Genomic DNA, 24,379 nt, shown 5'->3' with positions numbered 1-24,379 from the left:
CTAGTTCCATTGATCATGAATACGATATTTCGTAATGATGTGGAAAGAGTCAAATTTTCCAATACATGACATAATTAAGTTAATTTAACAACATAATTAAGTTAATATAACAACTTTTTTGTTTTTTTGTTTTTACTTTAAATTTTTTTATAATTTTTTTGTTTGGTTTTTCTTTTTTTTCTTAATTTATATCTAAAAATTCCTCTATGGAGTAAAAGGAGTTGTCATTCAGAAATTCTCTTAATTTCTTCTTAAATACTTGTTGGTTATCTGTCAGGCTTTAGATACTATTTGGTAAGTGACCAAAGACTTTAGTGGCAGTATAATTCACCCCTTTCTGTGCCAAAGTTAGATTTAATCTCGAATAGTGAAGATCATCCTTTCTCCTAGTATTGTAGTTATGCACACTGCTATTACTTTTGAATTGGGTTTGGTTGTTAATAACAAATTTCATAGGAGTATATATACTGAGAAGCTACTGTGAATATCCCTAGATTCTTAAATAAATGTCTGCAGGATGATCTTGGGTGGACTCCAGCTATTATTCTGATTACACACTTTTGTGCAATAAATACTTTATTCCTCAGTGATAAATTACCCTAAAAATGATGCCATATGCAAGCAATGAGTGAAAATAGGCGTAGTAAGCTAATTTACTAATATGTTTATCACCAAAATTTGCAATGACCCTTATTGCATAAGTAGCTGAACTCAAACGTTTCAGCAGATCATCAATGTGTTTCTTCCAATTTAATCTCTCATCAATGGACACACCTAAAAATTTTGAATATTCTACCTTAGCTATATGCTTCTGATTAAGGTCTATATTTATTAATGGCACCATACCATTTACTGTATGGAACTGTATGTACTGTGTCTTATCAAAATTCAGTGAGAGTCCATCTACAAGGAACCACTTAGTAATTTTCTGAAAGACATTATGGACAATTTCGTCAGTTAATTCTTGTTTGTCAGGTGTGATTACTATACTTGTATCATCAGCAAAGAGAACTAACTTTGCCTCTTCATGAATATAGAAAGGTAAGTCATTACTACATATTAAGAACAACAAAGGACCCAAGACCGACCCTTGTGGAACCCCATTCTTGATAGTTCCCCAGTTTGAAGAATGTGCTGATGTTTGCATATTATGAGAACTGCTTATTTCAACTTTCTGCTCTCTTCCAGTTAGGTACGGATTAAAACATTTGTGCACTTTCCCACTCATGCCGCAGTACTAGAGCTTGTCTAGCAGAATTTCATGATTTACACAATCAAAAGCCTTATTAGTCCACAATCCCAGAAAAGGAAAGTTAAGGAGTAAAATAAAATAGCTGCAAAGAAAGAAACGATATTTAGAAAAGAAAGTAGCTTCGTTGTCATCTGAAGCTAAAAGCAGTGGCAGTTCACAGCTTCATTTGAAAGCTTGTGTGATATGTTTCTAACTACACATTTATCACACGTTGTTTCAGTAGCGTTTCTTTTCGTAAGAGTTTTCATTTAGTCGGTTAGGCCACACTATCATATTTCTTTGTCAAAGCTGATATGTCAGATATTTGTATCAAAGAAATTTGATAGTGTAATGTCATATCTCACCTGTCGTCAAGTAAATATGATCAAATCAGGGGCCTCGCCGCAAATATGATTATAAGTCATTCGTCTTCTCTTCATTGCAATGTGAAATGTAACCGCTCGGAGCGCTGGCGTCGCTAAGGTATTTGACGTCTCTGTAACGTTTGTAAACATGGCTTCAAAGTTGGTTTCTTCATTCGAATCTTTTTTAATAAACATGCTTTGACTAGTGTGAGGGTGAGCAAGGGGCACAGTGCATGCTGTGTGTTGATGGGCATGTCCAGAATGGCAGCTACAGCCATTCACCTCTACATCTGGAACCCCAGCCAGATTTTCAGCAAGCCGGAATAGAGGATGTGGTCACACTCTCTAAAATAAAAAAAAAATTCTTTCTTAGCTTTCCATTCTACTTTGCCTATTGTTGAAATGTGGATGCCGCAGGTTAAATAGCTCTTCATCTGTTAAGTTCTGTTTATTAATTTTTTGTTGGAACACCAACTCCATTAATTAAATTATCCAAAATTAAAAATATTTATTATTGCCCATATAGTGTACTAAACGTTTATTTACATTCACATATTCTCCCTTCATTGCGTTATAAATAGCTTCACACATTTCTGGAATTATTTTGGTTAATGTGCAATGTGATATTAGAGTGCTGTGTTGTAAACTAGAGTAGGTCTCTCATGTATCGAGAAATCGCAGTGTAATGGTTTGCCTGTCTTCGCCACATATAGCATTTATCAAGAGCGTATTGAGTTTCGTAATATGATCAGCCACTTTACTGATAAAATACTGACATACACTTTCATCCAAAGACTTGACGTCCTCCACTAAGCAGCTTTTGTTACAAATTTTGCTGACTGCTTTTAGTATCTCATGTAATACCTATAGCTTCATGAAATGTGTATTTCCTTTTCTTCCGCCGCTTTTCTTCCAAATTCACACACAATGAAATTGTTAAAAGGGAAACAGGGCAACTGAGAGCACAGTAAGGCTGTATTTCTATCAAACTCAATAAAAAGTTTAACAAGAAGTCAGATGTAGAAAACATTTTTTAATCATTTTTAAGTGTTGTAGGGAATATAGGATCCAACTATTCATTAGAAAATGCCAGGCAGTATACGGAAGAGGCAGTACCTATGCCGTTTGATAAAAATGAAATTCAAAACCACTGCTCTTACTGATATTAGTAAAATAATAAATTCACTCAGAAGTAAAAGCTCACATGGAATTGATGGCATTTACAACATAGTACTAAAAGATTATTCCCAACAAATAAGTTGGATTCTCAGCCACATATGTAGTAGCTCACTGAAACAGGGTATTTTTTCAAATAGACAGAAATACGCTATTGTTAAACCATTGCATAAAAAAGGGGATAGGTCTGATGCTTACAACTACCACTCAGGCTCACTTCTGACAGAATTATCCAAAATTCTTGAAAAAGTAATGTATTTAAGAGCAGGATCACATATTTGTAAAAATGAAGTACTAACAAAATGTCAATTTGGTTTTCAGAAAGGCTTTTCTACAGAAAATGCTATATATGGTTTCACTGATCAAATATTAAATGCAATAAATAACTGGACATTAGCCATTGGGATATTTTGTGACCTCTCAAAGGCTTTTTATTGTGTGAATCATGAAATTCTTCTAGATAAGTTTAAGTATTGTGGTGTGAGTGCCACAGTGCACAAATGGTTTAATTCATGCATAACTGGAAGAATGCAGAAGGTTGAAATTAATAGTACAGATAGTCTCCAAACAGCAGCAGAGTCCTCTAACTGGGGATGTATCAAGAATTGTGTCCCACAGGGTTCAGTTTTGGGTCCCTTATTGTTCTTAATATGTATTAATGACTTGCCACTCTAAGATGCCAAGCTAGTTCTTTTTAATGATGATACAGGTATAGTAATCACACCCAACAAGCGAGAATCAGGTGAGGAAATTGCAAATAATGTCTTTCAGAAAATGATAATTAACTGAAACCCTCAGCTGCTGACAGGTGTTGTTGATATACCTCGATGGGGACAGCTGAATATGTGTGCCCTGACCCGGACTCAAACCCAGATTCTTCTGCTTACATGGCAGACACTCTATCCATCTGAGCCACAGAGGACACAGATGAATAGCATGACTGCAGGGACTTATCCCTTGCATGCTTCCCATGAGACCCACATTCCCAACTGTCCACAATCTACATACATAATGTTCTTAATAGATATTTGCCCATCCACTCATTACTCGCACCAGTTATGAAGTGAAGTGGCTCTCTGCAAATAGACAACCACTAAATTGTGAGAAAACACAATTTATACAATTCTGTACAGTAAATGGCATAAAACCATTGATAAATATAGACTATGAACAGATGTATCTTACTACCTCAGAATACTCAAAATTTGTGAGTGTGTGCATTGATGAGAAATTGAATAGGAAGAAACACACCGATAATCTGCTGAAACAGTTAGGTTCAGCTACTTATACTATTAGGGTTATTGCAAATTTTGGTGCTAGACATATCAGTAAATTAGCCTGCTATGGCTATTTTCATCCACTGCTTTCATATGGCATCATATTTTGGGGCAATTTGTCATTGAGAGAGAAAGTATTCATTGCACAAAACTTGTAATCACAATAATAGCTAGAGACCACCTAAGATCACCTTTCAGACATTTATTTAAGGAACTCGGGATATTCACAGTACCTTCGCAATACATATATTCACTTATGAAATTTGTCATTAACAACCCATCCCAATTCAAAAATAACAGCGAAGTGCATAGCCACAACACTAGAAGAAGGGATGATCTTCATTATTCTGGATGAAATCTCAGCTTGGCACAGAGAGGGGTGAATTATGCTGCCACAAAAATCTTTTGTCATTTGCCAAACAGTATTAAAGAAAAACTCTGACAGATATCCAATCAACATTTAAAAGCAAATTAAAAGAATTTCTGAATGACAACTCCTTCTACTCAATAGATGAATTCTTACATATAAAGTAGTTCTTGTGAGAAAATGAAAACAAAAAGAATTAATTATTTTATGTAAAGAAAACTTGTGTTAAAGTGACATGTTCCACATAATTACGAAATGTCGTATTCATGATCTGTGGAACAAGGATTACTATATATATATATATATATATATATATATATATATATATATATACTACTGCCCATTGAAATTGCTACACCACGAAGATGACGTGCTACAGACGCGAAATTTAACCGACAGGGAGATGATGCTGTGATATGCAAATGATTAGCTTTTCACAGCATTCACACAAGGTTGCCGCCGGTGGCGACACCTACAGCGTGCTGACATGAGGACAGTTCCCAACCGATTTCTCATACACAAACAGCAGTTGACCAGCATTGCCTGGTGAAACGTTGTTGTGATGCCTCGTGTAAGGAGGAGAAATGCGTACCATAAAGGTCGGATTGTAGCCTATCGCGATTGAGGTATATCGTGTCGCGGAATTGCTGCTCGCGTTGGTCGAGATCCAATGACTGTTAGCAGAATATGGAATCGGTGGGTTCAGGAGGGTAATACGGAACGCCGTGCTGGATCCAGACGGCCTCGTATCACTAGCAGTCGAGATGACAGGCATCTTATCTGCATGGCTGTAACGGATCGTGCAGCCATGTCTCGATCCCTGAGTCAACAGATGGGGACGTTTCCGAGACTACAACCATCTGCACGAACAGTTCGACGACGTTTGCTGCAGTACGGACTATCAGCTCGGAGGCCGTGGCTGCGGTTACCCCTGACGCTGCATCGCAGACAGGATCGCCTGCTATGGTGTACTCGACGACGAACGTGGGTGCAGGAATGGCAAAACGTCATTTTCTCGGATGAATTCGGGTTCTCTTTACAGCATCACGATGGTCGCATCCGTGTTTGGCGACATCGCGGTGAACGCACATTGGAAGCGTGTATTCGTCAGCGCAATACTGGCGTATCACCCGACGTGATGGTGTGGGTACCATTGGTCACACGTCTCGGTCACCTCTTGTTCGCATTGACGGCACTTTGAACAGTGGACGTTACATTTCAGATGTGTTACGACCCGTGGCTCTACCCTTCATTCGATACCTGCGAAACCCTACATTTCGGCAGGATAATGCACGACCACAATTTGCAGGCCCTGTACGGGCCTTTCTGGATACAGAAAATGTTCGACTGCTGCCCTGGCCAGCACATTCTCCAGATCTCTCACCAACTGAAAACGTCTGGTCAATGGTGGCGGAGCAACTGGCTCGTCACAATACGCCGGTCACTACTCTTGATGAACTGTGGTATCGTGTTGAAGCTGCATGGGCAGCTGTACCTGTACACTCCATTCAAGCTCTGTTCGACTCAATGCCCAGGCGTATCTAGGCTGTTATTACGGCCAGAGGTGGTTGTTGTGGGTACTGATTTCTCAGGATCTATTGACCCAAATTGCGTGAAAATGTAATCACATGTCAGTTCTAGTATAATATATTTGTCCAATAAATACCCGTTTATCATCTCCATTTCTTCTTGGGGAATGGCCAGTAGTGTATACGTGTGTGGTACTAGCAACTGCAGCACATAGGAAGTTGTCGTCCTGAGATTAGACGAACAATGACGAAAGTGCAATACCCTTTTCAGCGCGACGTCAAAGATCTTTGTCAAAGAAATTAGACGAATATTTGTTTGTCAAAAAAATATGATATTGTAATACCGGACTTAGATTAGTTCTATTTTGTAATCATGTCCAATTCGATCCGTAATAGTAAGCAGCTATCGTTTCCTGTTTACCCGGTTGTAAAGCGTCGATCGCAACGCTTGGCTTCATGTGAATCAGAGGAGCCGCCCTCAGCTTTCCTTTCCGTGTACTGTGTTCTGTGGCAGCGGTTTGCCAGCAGCGGGCCGTCGTGTCGCTAGCTCAGGGTCGGAAGCCGCAACTTCATCGTCGATCTGACGCAATGTGGGAAGGGGGTGGGGGGGGGATTGGGAGATACACACGTGGAGTAGCGTGGAGCGACCTTCTGCCCCAAGTATGCTCCGGCAGTCACTGTGAAAGCTGCCGCACAGTGGGACCGTACCAACTTCCCCTCACAGATTTGATTCGTATTGACAGGCCGTGCCCTACGTAAAGGCGTCGTAAGGAAAAGGGAAATCTTTCGTACTGTAAAAGTTAGCAATCTGACTGGAACAATTTTCAACAGTATAAACCACCTGAAGAATGAACTTTGACATGAAACATACAGTAATTGGTTTTGCAAAACCGATCACAAAAACTGCCTCCGAATGACACAAGTTGGCCGTGATTGAAAAAAATAGAAAAAATAAAATATTTTGTGCTTACCTCTATTCTGCGTAGTACTGCTGTCTTGCACGCTGCAATGATAAAGCTGTAAATTACTGTATCTACACACACTTGAGAGGTACAATGAGTTCTCTGTTAGTTGCAAATCGAACTAATTTTCTGAACGCACTTGGTTCCATGATCCATCAAAAATTGTAAGCGAAAGTTTGGTAAAAAAATGAAATATGCGCTTAAATGACAACACTAAGTTTGTTTTTGTATACTGAGAAAAAGTGCTTAAGGCTGATTTTAAATTTAATGAACGTCTTAACATTCAAACAATACACTTTTCTATCTCTCAAATCAGGCAACGGCCTTGCCGCAGTGGCTACACCGGTTCCCGTGAGATCACCGACGTTAAGCGCTGTCGGGCGTGGTCGGTACTTGGATGGGTGACCATCCAGGCCGCCATGCGCTGTTGCCAGCCTCGTGATGCCAATTGAGGAGCTACTCGACCAAATAGTGGCGGCTTCGGTCAAGGATACCACCATGACGACCGGGAGAGCGGTGTACTGACGCCATGCCCCTCCTATCTGCATCCTCACTGAGGATGACACGGCGGTCGGATGGTCCCGATGGGCCACTCGTGGCCTGTAGACGGTTTTTTTATCTCTCAAATCAAGCAACTCTCAGTATAAAAACAGAGTTAGTTCGATGACGCAGAACTAGTGAGAAAAGTAACATCGTTATAAGATTTACCTCTGACCTTCCATTAGACCTCCTTCTTTACAAATCAGTTTCCGTTACAATCTTGATATGATCCTGTTCATGGAACAATTTGATAAATTGATACTTTACATTTGAAACATGACATTGCCATTGCTTCCTCTCTCTAACACAGCTTAACATTGTCTGGCCCACTGCGCCCTCGCGAACATCGGAGATACTAACCTAACTTCTGCGATACAACTTTACAACGTTACTGCTCGCTCATAATCGATTCAGACACCAAAATTATACTTGACACCTATCAAAGGAAGCGCATAAACAGTCTTTTATAAACCCGCACAAGAAATAATGACATACAGTCAAATCTGGTGATTTGGAGGCCAGTACTGTAAGGCTGAATCATTTGGTCCAGCGCGACCGATCTATCGTTCAGTAATCCTTAGACTTAAAAATTCCCGCACTTCCAGACGCCAGTACGGCTATGTACATCCTGTTGTTAAATGAAGTCGCTGTTCGAAAAGAAAGTTCTCAAGCATATGGGGCTATGTGCTTCCTGTAACAATGTTCTCGTCAAAGAAAAATGGACCATACAACTTTTCCTGTGAAACTGCACAAAACACATTTTGGAGAGTCCCTCACATGTTGTACAACTTCATGTGGTTGTTCCATACCCCATAGTCTCACATTATGATGGTTCACCTTTCCATTTAAATGGAATGTTACCTCCTCACTACACACTAAGCGTGTAAGAAAACTGTTGTGCTCCTTCTTGCCGAGAACGAAATTATAGAACTTCACACGTTGTTGTTTCTCACCTTCACAAAGAGCTTCAAGTATCTGAATTTGGTATGGTTTCGTGTGTTAAACGCCGACACAACACACGCCAGACGGACATCGGGCGCATGTTGAACTGTCGAGCTGCACGGAGAACTGATTTCTGCGGTCTCCTTGTGTAGATGCATTATACGTCTGTGTCAGACCCTTGGAGACGGCCCGGCGATTTGCCTTTACACAGACAACCTGCACTACTGACCATTAAAATTGCTGCACCAAGAAGATGCAGATGATAAACGGGTTTTCATTACACAAATATATTATACTAGAATTGACATGTGAGTACATTTCCAGGCAATTTGGGTGCATAGATCCTGAGAAATCGGTACCCAGAACAACCACCTCTGGCCGTAATAACGGCCTTGATACGCCTGGGCATTGAGTCAAACAGAGCTTGGATGACGTGTACAAGTACCCATGCCCATGCAGCTTCAACACGATACCACAGATCATCGAGAGTAGTGACTGGCGTATTGTGACGAGCCAGTTGCTCAGCCACCATTGACCAGCCGTTATCAGTTGGTGAGAGATCTGGAGAATGTGCTGGCCAGGGCAGCAGTCGAACATTTTCTGTATCCAGAAAGGCCCTTACAGGACCTGCAACATGCGGTCGTGCATTATCCTGCTGAAATGCAGGGTTGCGCAGGGATCCAATGAAGGGTAGAGCCACGGGTCGTAACACATATGAAATTTAAAGTCCACTGTTCAAAGTGCCGTCAATGCGAACAAGAGGTGACAGAGACGTGTAACCAATGGCACCCCATACCATCACGCCGGGTGATACGCCAGTATGGCGATGACGAATGTGCGTTCACCGCGATGTCGCCAAACACGTATGCGACCATCATGATGTTGTAAACAGATCCTGGATTCATCCAAAAAAATGACGTTTTGCCATTCGTGCACCCAGGTTCGTCGTCGAGTACACCATCGCAGGTGCTCCTGTCTGTGACGCAGCGTCACGGGTAACCGCAGCCACGGTCTCCGACCTGATAGTCCGTGCTGCTGCAAACGTCGTCGAACTGTTCGTGCAGATGGTTGTCGTCTTGCAAACGTCCCCATCTGTTGACTCAGGGATCGAGACGTGGCTGCACGATTCGCTACAGCCATGCTGATAAGATGCCTTTCATCTTGACTGCTAGTGATACGAGGCCGTTGGCATCCAGCACGGCGTTCCGTATTACCCTCCCGAACCCACCGATTCCATATTCTGCTAACAGTCATTGGATCTCGACCAACGCGAGCAGCAGTGTCGCGATACGATAAACCGCAATCGCGATAGGCTACAATCCGACCTTTATTCAAGTCGGAAACGTGATGGTACGCATTTCTCCTCCTTACACGAGGCATCACAATAACGTTTCACCTGGCAACGCCGGTCAACTGCTGTTTGTGTATGAGAAATCGGTTGGAAACTTTCCTCATGTCAGGACGTTGTAGGTGTCGCCACCGGCGGCAACCTTGTGTGAATGCTCTGAAAAGCTAATCATTTGCATATCACAGCATCTTGTTCCTGTCGGTTAAATTTTGCGTCTGTAGCACGTCATCTTTGTGGTGAAGCAAATTTAATGGCCAGTAGTGTATTTGTCCGAATTGTTCATGCCATTGTCTGATGCTTTGTTCTGTAGGAGGATCCACACCACACCTAGTACGATAGTCACGGTGAACAGTTATTACTGACCCGCACGCGCAAAACGTAAAACACAAAACGCTTTCTGTTGTCCCGCCATCATTTTTACTAGGCTTGAAGTGGGTGCATACTGCTGGTACCTAGCGAGAACCATATAAAACTCGAAAGTTTGCACCTTCCGGGAACAGTACACTGTTCACGTAAATATCTCAAATAACGTGATAGTTATGATTTTTTTGTTGTTTGATCGCATGATTCTTTTTGACACACCCTGTGTCCACCCCAGTAGCTGAGTAGTTAGCGTGACGGATTGCCGTCCTACGGGCCCGGGTTCGATTCCCGTCTGTGTCGGGATTTTCTCCGCTCAGGGACTGTGTGTTGTGTTGTCTTCATCATTTCATCCCCATCCGGCGCGCAGGCCATTGACGCCAAACGCTCGTTTCCATTTCCATACACCCTGTGAGCCGTGGTAAAAACTGCTGTTTTGAAGAGCGCGCCGCAGCGCGTAGTGTGAAGCAGTCGCCCTCCGTTTCTGGCGGTGGCGCCGCTGTGGCAGTCGCAGCTTTGGTGTCTCCCTCTGGTGGGAAAGGGGAGAGGTTGCCTGTTCACGTGCATTTAAGGGGCGCCATGAGCTCGCCAATCAGTGAGTCTGGGTCACTCTCTCGTCCCCAGCTTGTCTGTCTATGTTGTCCGGAGTGCTAGTATGTCTGTCGTTCGGATCAACCTTTAAAGCCGGCAAAATGAGAGTCTTTTGACTCCGCCAGTAAGAGAACTCAGCGAGTGGTCGCCCGGTCGGGGCTGAGTTCCTGCATCTGAGTCTGCGCGTTAGGCCGCCAGTCTGCTCGAGTTTGCTCAGGCAACGGTCATTGGCGGTTGGATCGATCGGTTGGTCGGTCGCGCACTGAGACACGAGGTGACTACTGGTCCGCCTTGAGCGTCGGCGCACGTGAGGTCGCCACGTGATTCCAGTGGGCCGCGCCGTATAGCGAGGGGTAGTGGCTTCGCGGTTCACATGAGAGCAACAGGAGTCAACCCACGACATCGGTCTGGTCGGTGCGAGCTGCGACGCCGTGAGACGGGAGATCGGCGCGCCTTCCTGCGTCCGTTGAAGCGGCTGGCAGCGGACGGTTCGGGAGAGCGATTTGGGGGGTGCTGCGCCAGGTCTTCGCCAGAAATCGCAGTTTATTAGAAGTGATACGTTGATTTACTCATGTTAAATTCTATTTGTTTCCTTGGCAAGTTCACCAGCCGTTTTGCTTTGGGGTCGTCCCACCATTCTTCTCCGTTTGTCCACCCACGGGAAGGTGGGTGTTTATAAATTGGATGGTCCGTTTTTCCCTTGTGGAGTAAGGGCGGGTAAGAGCAACCTGCGGTTCGGGTTGTTCGGTAATCGCCCTGTCAATCTGCCATACGTTATTGGCTGCCTCTGTCATGTTTGTCGGCTTTGGTGGGTTAACGAATTTATTGCGTGGAGTGTAACGGCCTAATACCTGAAATATGTTTTGATCTTTGGAAACTTCGATATTATTGCCTATGATCTTCAGGGGCGGTGTCTGTGTACTGTAGAGCATCTTAACTATTGTTTGGCCAACCTTGTGCAATTTTATGTAAGATTGCATTTCATGGGCTTTTATTTAAATGATGATTTTAGTATATAAAGTTCCCACCCTTTCACCTTAAGACTTTTCTTAGAAGTTAAAATAAAGTTGCACTTTCGGTGGCAAGGTTAATATTTTAATAGTTTGTGTTTTGTACCATTTCCATCCCTCCTACGGGGGGGTGCATAGTTTGTGTGCTTGTGTAAATTGTTAAAACTCTTAGTTTAAAGTTATGTAGTGTGTTGCAAATTTGCACCAGTGTAGTCTTTCAGAGGTTGTTGTGAGCGGTCGTAACTACGGTCATGTCAAAAGGGAGCGGCAAGGTTCTCTGCCCGAAAGCTCATACAGTCAAAACTTGTTTCTTTCTGTCTCTGAATAAATTGTAACTTTGATATTTAGAGGGTGCTTTCTGATTATAATTTTAAATCTGTTTCTTTTAAAAAACGCTTTTAGGCATTATTAAAGTGAATAAAATTCCCATTTGTTAAAAGGAATTTGCTTATGATTTCGTCAGTTACTCCGTGGCAACTACTTCCATGCTTACATAGCGTGATTAAATGTGTTAATGTTCTTGATGAATCACTAGTAAATTAAATATATTCTTAAGAATATTCTTTGAAAATAAATCACGGTTCACCCTGTATTACAAAAACTATACTATGTATTTCCATTAACTTCATAATAAACTCACATAACCATTTAGCAAACGCGAAGGTGAAAATATAAAATTTAGAGACAGTGGGACGCAAGCATTCACCAGATCTGTTCTCGGTCCCATTTGGCGCCACCTCGACTAACTTCTCCATGCTGCAACTCGCTTGCTAGCCTTGTCACTTTCTGTACTTTAATCGCTGAAATGTTAATTACATTTGATTCTACAACAAATTGGAATATGCACGACACGTTTCCATGAACCTTACATGGCTCGTTGGCTTAAAGAGCTTTTATTCATTGCACACAATTATAACTCGAAAATAACTAAATACGGAAATTGTCAAACCACCAGTATGTTTCCCGTCATTTCTTTTTACAACAAATCGTACTAATAACGATTCGTTGTCCAGACATTCGACGAACAGACTACATCTATTCATACGGTGCAACGTATAAAATGAAACCCATGGAATATGGTCTACCGTTGAACACTACTCTTGCTTTCTGCTTGTGACGGAGGGAGCCTTCTTGCTTCCTATAGACTCTACTGTACGTAGCACGTTGCCGAAATATCGCAGACCTTACCTTGTTTCACGTAACGAAATGGCTTCTCGATGAGAAAGAGCAGGAAGTCGTAGAGCGCGATGTCAAAGTTGACCAGTTCGTCCCGTGTGCCGACGGCTTTAGTCTCATAAGCTCGAGGTCTCCGGATCGAACTTCTTTAAGTGAGTTACCTGCGCCAATATTCGGCGATGTGCTTCGATATTGTCGGCTCGCTCCTGCCTAGTCGTAAAGTAAAGCCTGAAATAAGTTGTGCAGAAATTTTTACGAAGTCTCAGACGGTGTTCAGGAAAGATAGATTAGGCAGAATTGGTGGTGGAGTGTTCGTGTCTGTCAGTAGTGGTTTATCTTGTAGTGAAGTCGAAGCAGATACTCCGTGCGAAGTGGTGTGGGTGGAGGTTATAATTAACAGCCGAACTAACAAGAGGATACTGCGCATAATAAAAGCTCATGGCCAGAGGTGTAATGTGGCAAAGCACCAAGACGCACTTCTCAGCCGTTGTCGAGAAAATCGACAGTTACAAGAAACCGTTGCGGTGAAGTACTCTCTACGATTAGTAAGTCTCTGCGGCGTCGTGGCGCAGCGGTAAGCGCTCGGGTTCGTAATCCGAAGGTCGCCGGATCGAATCTCGCGCCATCTACCCTTTTTTTTTAGTGTTTGTTTTTTGTAATTCTAATGTGTGTATATATATAATTCCCGGCAATCAGTTGCAACAATTATGCATATAATAAGTTGTTGAAAGTCGTTTGTCGTGGAAAAACTGGCGACTTCGAACATCATTATGTTTTCCGCAAACAAAGTTGTATTTCACAAATGTTATTGTCTTCATAATGTTAACCAAGTATAGTTAACGGAAGACGTAGAAACGATATTCCGAAACGAATACGTATAGCGTAAGTCAAACGTTCGAATTAGAAGAGACCCCACGAACACAAATTTGCTGTGGCAGGTATGAAATATAAACTCCGTTACTCGCTCGTTACGCTTGAAGAACAGACGTTGAATGGGCCGAAACGAGCCGCCGCATAACAGCGTAGTTGCCTGCTAACTTCGAAAGAAGGTAGATGCGATCCCTAGCGCAACTTACAACATCGTCGAAAACATGGAGGCGGTACAATTGGAGAGCGATCCGCCTTCACCAACATGCATAAGCAATTCATTAATAGTTATATATATATATATATATATATATTTTTTCCGAAGGTCGCCGGATCGAATCTCGCGCCATGAATTTTTATTATTAGTTTTTTGTAATATTTGAATTACAAAAAACTTATAATAAAAAAATTGCATGGCGCGAGATTTGATCCGGCGACTTTCGGATTACGAACCCGAGCGCTTACCGCTACGCCACGACGCTGTAGGAAACTGTTATTCGTAGAGAGTATTTCACCGCAACGGTTTCTTTTAACTGTCGATTTTCTCGACAACGGCTGAGAAGTGCATCTTGGTGCTTCGCCACATTACACCTCTGGCCATGAGCTTTTATTATGCGCAGTATGAACCGAATCTGAATTTCACAATTGGCGGCCTCCCCTTGTAAGCTAATAATTGGCTCCTTCTACCGACCCCCAGACTCCGATGATACAGTTGCGGAACAGTTCAGAGAATTTGAGTCTTGTAACAAATAAATACCCCACTCATACGGCTATAGTTGGTGGGGACTTCAACCTCCCCTCGATATGTTGGCAAAAATACTTGTTCAAAACCGGTGGTAGGCAGAAAACATCTTCCGAGATTGTCCTAAATGCTTTCTCCGAAAATTATTTCGAGCAGCTAGTCCACGAACCCACGCGAATTGTAAATGCTTGCGAAAACACGCTTGACCTCTTAGCCACAAACAATCCAGAGCTGATAGAGGGCGTCATGACTGATACAGGGATTAGTGATCACAAGGTCGTTGTAGCTGGGCTCAATACCGTTTCTTCCAAATCCACCAGTAACACTCATTCGTCCTCTGTTAGAATATTGCTGCGCGGTGTGGGATCCTTACCAGGTGGGATTGACGGAGGACATCGAAAGGGTGCAAAAAAGGGCAGCTCGTTTTGTATTATCACGTAGTAGGGGAGAGAGTGTGGCAGATATGATACGCGAATTGGGATGGAAGTCATTACAGCAAAGACGTTTTTCGTCGCGGCGAGATCTATTTACGAAATTTCAGTCACCAACTTTCTCTTCCGAATGCGAAAATATTTTGTTGAGCCCAACCTACATAGGTAGGAATGATCATCAAAATAAAATGAGAGAAATCAGAGCTCGAACAGAAAGGTTTAGGTGTTCGTTTTTCCCGCGCGCTGTTCGGGAGTGGAATGGTACAGAGATAGTATGATTGTAGTTGGACGAACCCTCTGTCGAGCACTTAAATGTGAATTGCAGAGTAATCATGTAGATGTAGATGTAGATGTTGAACCCTGCCTAGTCGCCGAATATGGGATGTATAGTAAAACTGCTTTCTCGGATCGCTGAACAACAATTCAAGCAAATCGTATTAATGAGTTTTATTACGAAAAGTAAATGATACTACTTTGTGAGAAATGCAATAGATGGGTCGCAAGCAAAGGACGACGTAAACAAAAAGCAAGTTCCTCAGTATACAGGGTGGTCCATTGATAGTTACCGGCCCAAATATCTGACCAAATAAGCGTCGAACGAAAAAACTGCAAAGAACGAAACTTGTCCATTTTGAAAGGGAAAACCAAATGGCACTATGGTTGTCCCGCTAGATGGCGCTGCCATAGGTCAAGCGGATATCAACTGCGTTTTTTTAAATTGAAACCCCCATTTTTTATTACATATTCGTGTAGTAAGTAAAGAAATACCAATGTTTTAGTTGGACCACTTTTTTCGCTTTGTGACAAAAGGCGCTGTAATAGTCACAAACGTATGAGTACGTGGTATCACGTAACATTCTGCCAGTGCGGACGGTATTTGCTTCGTGATACATTACCCGTGTTAAAATGGACCGTTTACCAATTGCGGAAAAGGTCGATATCGTGTTGATGTATGGCTATTGTGATCAAAATGCCCAACGGGCGTGTGCTATGTATGCTGCTCGGTATCCTGGACGACATCATCCAAGTGTCCGGATAGTTACGTTACGTAAGGAAACAGCAAGTATTCGGCCACATGTGAAACGTCAACCACGACCTGCAACAAATGATGATGCCCAAGTAGGTGTTTTAGCTGCTGTCGCGGCTAATCCGGACATCAGTAGCAGACAAATTGCGCGGTAATCGGGAATCTCAGAAACGTCGGTGTTGAGAATGCTACATCAACATCGTATTTCTATGCACCAGGAATTGCATGGCGACGACTTCGAACGTCGTGTACAGTTCTGCCACTGGGTACAAGAGGAATTACGGGACGATGACAGATTTTTTGCACACGTTCTATTTAGCGACGAAGCGTCATTCACCAACAACGGTAACGTAAACCGGCATAATATGCACTACTGGGCAACGGAAAATGGCTGCGACGAGTGGAACATGAGCGACCTTGGCGGGTTAATGTATGGTGCAGCATTATGGGAGAAAGGATAATTGGCCCCCATTTTATCGATGGCAATCTAAATGGTGCAATGTATGCTGATTTCCTACGTAATGTTCTACCGATGTTACTACAAGATGTTTCACTGCATGACAGAATGGCGATGTACTTCCAACATGATGGATGTCCGGCACATAGCTCGCGTGCGGTTGAAGCGGTACTGAATAGCGTATTTCATGACAGGTGGGTTGGTCGTCGAAGCACCATACCACGGCCCTCACGTTAAGCGGATCTGACGTCCCCTGATTTCTTTCTGTGGGGAAAGTTGAGGATATTTGCTATCGTGATCCACCGACAACGCCTGACAACATGCGTAAGCGCATTGTCAATCCATGTGCGAATATTACGGGAGGCGAACTACTCGAGAGGAATGTCGTTACACGTATTGCGAAATACATTGAGGTTGACGGACATCATTTTGAGCACTTATTGCATTAATGTGGTATTTACAGGTAATCAGGCTGTAACAGCATGCGTTCTCTGAAAAAAGTTCACAAAGGTACATGTATCATCGAAATAAAATGTTCAAACGTACCTACGTTCTGTATTTTAATTTAAAAAACCTACCTGTTTCCAACTGTTTGTTTAAAATTGTGAGCGATATGTTTGTGACTATTACAGCGCCATCTACCACAAAGCGACAAAAGTGGTCCAATTGAAACATTCATATTTCTTTACGTACTATACGAATATGTAGTAGAAATGGCGGTTCCTATTTTAAAAAACGCAGTTGATATCCGTTTGACCTATGGCAGCGCCATCTAGCGGGCAAACCACAGCGCCATCTGCTTTCCCCCTTCAAGCTAGACAAGTTTCGTTCATTGTAGTTTCTTCGTTTGATGCTTATTTCGTGAGATATTTGACCCGGTCACTATCAATGGACCACGCTGTATACAATTCTAATGTAAGCAAAATAATACTATCAACGCTTATACCCAGGTCTCCATTCCTGAAGCTTTTGTAGAACTGGGCCGCGACAAGTCCGCTTATGTCCTCTTCGCATACAGGTCGCTGCCGCGCGTTGTCGTCCTGGAAAGGGGTCGGACAGCGTGCAGTTGGCCGACGTCTTCTTCACAGTCCTCTCTGCAATCTCATTTCCGACTGGAGTGCTGGAGCTTGACCTTATGCCGTAACTGATATATGACTACCGAAAATCGTACATGATTGTAAAGAAAATTTGTTTGGCAACACACACAGTGTTAACATTCGTGGACAAGCAAAAATTCATTCATTACATCTGCCGTATGTCGCGATAACTATTGTTTTCCATGTTTCTAGTATCAGTATCATCCTGATTAGTGGAGCATTACGCATTGTGCAAGTCACAAATGTAGAAGTAATAATAAAAATAAATTTCAATCACCAACCTTCTCCTCTGGCAATCTGCTTTTATTAATACCATAGCACACGGGAATTCATGTTAACTTGAGAAAACAAAGCAGATTATCTGACACATTCATGCAGCTTCAGTAATAATTACTACCATACTTTTTCTAAAATAAAATTCTCTAGAACTTCTGTTGAAAACAATGTGCAGTTGCGTGGAATTAAAAAAAATGGGCCAAGTAGTTAACAAATTAAAAATTTTACGTAATTGCTTCTTTGCTTCTCTAGATGTTCAGGAAAACTACTGGAGAAACACATCTGGGACATTTATTAGATTCACCAGGTCAATAACAACAAAATAAATGGAATTCGTGCTCCACTTTAACCTCATACAGTTTTGCGTTGCCTGCATACGAGGGTCACTCTAAAAGAAATGCACACTATTTTTTTTTTAATCTATCTTTTATTCTACATGTTTCAACGTTTTACAGTGTGTAGATACACCCTTTAGGAACAATATTTTCATTTCTCCACATAATTTCCATCCCTCTCAACTGCCTTAAGCCATCTTGGAACCATCGCCTGTATACCCGCACGGTAAAATTCTGGACCAACCTGTTGGAGCCACTGTTTGGCAGCATGCACAAGGGAGTCGTCATCTTCAAACCTTGTTCCACGAAGAGAGTCTTTCAGTTTCCCAAAGACATGATAGTCACATTGAGCCAGGCCAGGACTCTAAAGTAGGTATTTCAGTGTTGTCCATCCGAGTTTTGTGATCGCTTCCACGGTTTTTTGACTGACATGTGGCCGTGCATTGTCGTGCAACAGCAAAACATTCTGCTTTTGCCGATGTAGTCAAACACGACTCAGTCGAGCTCGAAGTTTGTTCGGTGTCGTCACATATGCATCAGAATTTATGGTGGTTCCACTTGGCACGATGTCCACAACACAAAACACCGTAGCCATAACTTTTCCAGCAGAAGGTGTGGTTTTGAATTTTTTTTTTTTTTTTTTTTTTTTTTTTTTTTTTTTTTTTTTTTTTTTTTTTTTGTCTTTGGTCAGTTTGCATGATGCCACTCCATTGATTTTCTCTTCGTCTCTGGTGAAAAATGATGGAACCATGTTTCATCACCTGTCACAATTCTTCCAAGAAATTCATCTCCACCATTCTCGTACTGTTCCAAAAGTTCACTGCATACCGTTTTTCTCGTTTCTTTGTGAGCCACTGTCAACATCCTGGGAACCCACCTGGCGCAAACCTTTTTTAACGCCAACACTTTCAGTATTCTGCAAACACTTCCTTCCCCTACCCCAACGTAGCGTGACAATTCGTTCACTGTGATGCGTCTGTCAGCACTCACCACTTCGTCAACTCTCTGCACATTGTCTGGAGTGTGTGCAGTACGAGGCCTGCCGCTGCGAGGACAATCCTCAACATTGCCCTGCCCGCTTTCATCACGTAACCTGCTTGCCCACCGACTAACTGTACTGCGATCGACAGCAGCATCTCCGTACACCTTTTTCAACCTCTTGTGGATGTTTCCCAGTGTCTCGTTTCCACAGCACAGGCATTCTAGGACAGCACGTTGCTTCTCACGAACGTCAAGTGTAGCAGCCATCTTGAAGACATGCTGTGACGGCGCCACTCACGGGAACAGGTTGAACTAAGTTTGAAAACAAGCGGGAAGGATGTATCTGTAAACTGTAAAACATTCACACATGCAGAATGATAACTCTATTTTTACAGAAACAGTGTGCATTTCTTTTGGAGTGACACTCGTATTAGTGAAGTTGCTAAAGTTCAAGCAAAATTATTTATTAGACTTACTCCATAACTAAGTATTTGTGGACCTATGTTTATACGAACTTTTTTCTTTAGTTTTACCTGTGGAATACCTTATTAAAATATTTGCATATCTTCATGAATCACCCTCTATATATTGTTGTTGTGGTCTTCAGTCCAGAGACTGGTTTGATGCAGCTCTCCATGCTACTCTATCCTGTGCAAGCTTCTTCATCTCCCAGGACCTACTGCAACCTACATCCTTCTGAATCTGTTTAGTGTATTCATCTCTTGGTGTCCATCTACGATTTTTGCCCTCCACGCTGCCCTACAATACTAAATTGGTGATCCCTTGATGCCTCAGAATATGCCCTACCAACTGATCCCTTCTTCTAGTCAAGTTGTGGCACAGATTCTCTTCTCTCCAATTCTATTCAATACTTCCTCATTAGTTATGTGACCTACCCATCTAATCTTCTGCATTCTTCTGTAGCACCACATTTCGAAAGCTTCTATTCCCGTGGTCTAGGGGTAGCGTCTTTGATTCATAATCAAAACGTCTTCGATCCCGGGTTCGATCCCCGCCACTGCCTAAATTTTGATAAATAATCAGCATTGGCGGCCGAAGACTTCCGGCATAAGAAGGCCAACGGCCTTGTAAAAAGAGGTCGGAGGAGCGGATAGAGGTTCAGGGCACTCTCTTGTCCTGGGGGTGGGAAATTGCCCCTAAAGGCGGAAGAATCAGCAATGATCAACGACATGAGCATGCAGAAGGCAATGGAAACCACTGCATTAAAGACACGTAACTTGTATCCACAGGACATGTGGCCTGTAATTGAAGAAGCGTCATGATGATCTCTCCATTGGCAAAAGATTCCGGAATAGTCCCCCATTCGGATCTCCGGGAGGGGACTGCCAAGGGGGAGGTTACCATGAGAAAAAGATTGAATAATCAACGAAAGGATAGCGTTCTACGAGTCGGGGCGTGGAATGTCAGAAGCTTGAACGTGGTAGGGGAACTAGAAAATCTGAAAAGGGAAATGCAAAGGCTCAATCTAGATATAGTAGGGGTCAGTGAAGTGAAGTGGAAGGAAGACAAGGATTTCTGGTCAGATAAGTATCTGGTAATATCAAGAGCAGCAGAAAATGGTATAACAGGTGTAGGATTCGTTATGAGTAGGAAGGTAGTGCAGAGGGTGTGTTACTGTGAACAGTTCAGTGACCGGGTTGTTCTAATCAGAATCGACAGCAGACCAACACCGACAATGATAGTTCAGGTATACATGCCGACGTCGCAAGCTGAAGATGAACAGATAGAGAAAGTGTATGAGGATATTGAAAGGGTAATGCAGTATGTAAAGGGGGACGAAAATCTAATAGTCATGGGCGACTGGAATGCAGTTGTAGGGGAAGGAGTAGAAGAAAAGGTTACAGGAGAATATGGGCTTGGGACAAGGAATGAAAGAGGAGAAAGACTAATTGAGTTCTGTAACAAGTTTCAACTAGTAATAACGAATACCCTGTTCAAGAATCACAAGAGGAGCAGGTATACTTCATACATTATGGTCATACAGAGATTCCGAAATCAGATACTGGATTGTAAGGCGTACCCAGGAGCAGATATAGACTCAGATCACAATATAGTAGTGATGAAGAGTAGGCTGAAGTTAAAGACATTAGTCAGGAAGAATTAATACGCAAAGAAGTGGGATACGGAAGTACTAAGGAATGACGAGATACGTTTGAAGTTCTCTAACGCTATAGATAGAGCAATAAGAAATAGCGCAGTAGGCATTACAGTTGAAGAGGGATGGACATCTCTAAAAAAGGGCCATCACAGAAGTTGGGAAGGAAAACATAGGTACAAAGAAGGTAGCTGCGAAGAAACCATGGGTAACAGAAGAAATACTTCAGTTGATACATGAAAGGAGGAAGTACAAACAAGTTTCGGGAAAATCAGGAATACAGAAATACAAGTCGCTGAGGAATGAAATAAATAGGAAGTGCAGGGAAGCTAAGACGAAATGGCTGCAGGAAAAATGTGAAGACATCGAAGAAGATATGATTGTCGGAAGGACAGACTCAGCATAAAGGAAAGTCAAAACAACCTTAGGTGATATTAAAAGCAACGGTGGTAACATTAAGAGTGCAACGGGAATTCCACTATTAAATGCAGAGGAGAGATCAGATAGGTGGAAAGAATACATTGAAAGCCTCTATGAGGGTGAAGATTTGTCTGATGTGATAGAAGAAGAAACAGGAGTCGATTTAGAAGAGATAGAGGATCCAGTATTAGAATCGGAATTTAAAAGAGCTTTGGAGGACTTACGGTCAAATAAGGCAGAAGGGATAGATAAAATTCCATCAGAATTTCTAAAATCATTGGGGGAAGTGGCAACAAAACGACTATTCACGTTGGTGTGTAGAATATGAGTCTGGCGATATACCATCTGACTTTCGGAAAAGCGTCATCCACACAATTCCGAAGACGGCAAGAGCTGACAAGTGCGACAATTATCGCACAATCAGCTTAACAGCTCATGCATCGAAGTTGCTTACAAGAATAATATACAGAAGAATGGAAAAGAAAATTGAGAATGCGCTAGGTGACGATCAGTTTGGCTTTAGGAAAAGTAAAGGGACGAGAGAGGCAATTCTGACGTTACGGCTAATAATGGAAGCAAAGCTAAAGAAAAATCAAGACACTTTCATAGGATTTGTCGACCTGGTAAAAGCGTTCGACAATATAAAATGGTGCAAGCTGTTCGAGATTCTGAAAATAGTAGGGGTAAGCTATAGGGAGAGACGGGTCATATACAATATGTACAACCAAGAGGGAATAATAAGAGTGGACGATCAAGAACGAAGTGCTCGTATTAAGAAGGGTGTAAGACAAGGCTGTAGCCTTTCGCCCCTACTCTTCAATCTGTACATCAAGGAAGCAATGATGGAAATAAAAGAAAGGTTCAGGAGTGGAATTAAAATACAAGGTGAAAGGATATCAATGATACGATTCGCTGATGACATTGCTATCCTGAGTGAAAGTGAAGAAGAATTAAATGATCTGCTGAACGGAATGAACAGTCTAATGAGTACACAGTATGGTTTGAGAGTAAATCGGAGAAAGACGAAGGTAATGAGAAGTAGTAGAAATGAGAACAGCGAGAAACTTAACATCAGGATTGGTGGTCACGAAGTCAAAGAAGTTAAGGAATTCTGCTACCTGGGCAGTAAAATAACCAATGACGGACGGAGCAAGGAGGATATCAAAAGCAGACTCGCTATGGCAAAAAAGGGATTTCTGGCCAAGAGAAGTCTACTAATATCAAATACCGGCCTTAACTTGAGGAAGAAATTTCTGAGGATGTACGTCTGGAGTACAGCATTGTATGGTAGTGAAACATGGACTGTGGGAAAACCGGAACAGAAGAGAATCGAAGCATTGGAGATATGGTGCTATAGACGAATGTTGAAAATTAGGTGGACTGATAAAGTAAGGAATGAGGAGGTTTTACGCAGAATCGGAGAGGAAAGGAATATGTGGAAAACACTGATAAGGAGAAGGGACAGGATGATAGGACATCTGCTAAGACATGAGGGAATGACTTCCATGGTACTGGAGGGAGCTGTAGAGGGCAAAAACCGTAGAGGGAGATTGAAATACGTCAAGCAAATAATTGAGGACGTAGGTTGCAAGTGCTACTCTGAGATGAAGAGGTTAGCACAGGAAAGGAATTCGTGGCGCGGGCCGCATCAAACCAGTCGGTAGACTGATGACAAAAAAAAAAGCTGCACGCCCTCGGGAAAAATTACGGCTGTAGTATCCCCTTGCTTTCAGTCGTTCGCAGTACCAGCACAGCAAGACCATAGTAATGTCATATACCTGTGATTTTAAACTGCACGTGAACCATACGAATAAATAGAATAAATAAATAAATAGAAATACATATCGCTTGAATTAGTCACTTGTTATTTTGAGTGAAACTAGTCTTTGCGAGCAACCGCATGAAAAAATTCGTGTTAGTCGGTTTTTTTTTTCTTAGAGTAAATGCAGTCAGCGGGAGCGATCGAGTGAAAATATTCGACACCGTTGTAACTTTTCATATTGACTGAATTATTCAATCTTTCCTTCCAAGTGAAAACAATCAGTAATTTTTTATGTTAGTTGAACCATGCACTCAATCTTTTAACTGAAACCGCAAGTTTCACAGAGGAAGACCGCACTGCAGTTCATTCTCTAAATCCTCGCTCGAACGAAAAAATGGCTGACATCGAAATAAGTGTGCAAGCAATAGAAAAGCAACTGGAATCACTCAACAGAGGAAAGTCCACTGGACCTGACGGGATACCAATTCGATTCTGCACAGAGTACGCGAAAAAACTTGGCCCCTTCTAACAGCCGCGTACCGCAAGTCTCTAGAGGAACGGAAGGTTCCATCCAAATGATTGGAAAAGACCACAGGTAGTCCCAGTCTTCAAGAAGGGTCGTCGAGCAGATGCGCAAAACTATAGGCCTACATCTCTGACATCGATCTGTTGTAGAATTTTAGAACATGTTTTTTGCTCGAGTATCATGTCATTTCTGGAAACCCAGAATCTACTATGTAGGAATCAACATGGATTCCGGAAACAGCGATCGTGTGAGACCCAACTCGCTTTATTTGTTCATGAGACCCAGAAAATATTAGATACAGGCTCCCAGGTAGATGCCATTTTCCTTGGCTTCCGGAAGGCGTTCGATACAGTTCCGCACTGTCGCCTGATAAACAAAGTAAGAGCCTACGGAATATCAGACCAGCTGTATGGCTGGATTGAAGAATTTCTAGAAAAGAGAGCACAGCATGTTGTTCTCAATGGAGAG

At 42.4% G+C, this 24,379-nt stretch overlaps 1 protein-coding gene and 1 pseudogene across 1 annotated transcript in view; both read left to right on the top strand.

The window, feature by feature from the left end:
- The window catches only part of LOC126426893 (serine/threonine-protein phosphatase 6 regulatory ankyrin repeat subunit C-like), a 114,411-nt gene that overhangs the window by 74,378 nt on the left and 15,654 nt on the right, over positions 1 to 24,379 (top strand). The window lies entirely within an intron of this gene.
- LOC126427496 (5S ribosomal RNA) lies at positions 7,223 to 7,340 on the top strand (annotated as a pseudogene).

Source organism: Schistocerca serialis, chromosome 11 (assembly GCF_023864345.2).
Source record: "Schistocerca serialis cubense isolate TAMUIC-IGC-003099 chromosome 11, iqSchSeri2.2, whole genome shotgun sequence".
NCBI lineage: Eukaryota > Metazoa > Arthropoda > Insecta > Orthoptera > Acrididae > Schistocerca > Schistocerca serialis.
The sequence above is the reverse complement of the archived record's forward strand: the minus strand, read 5'-3'. Positions and strand labels throughout refer to the sequence as shown.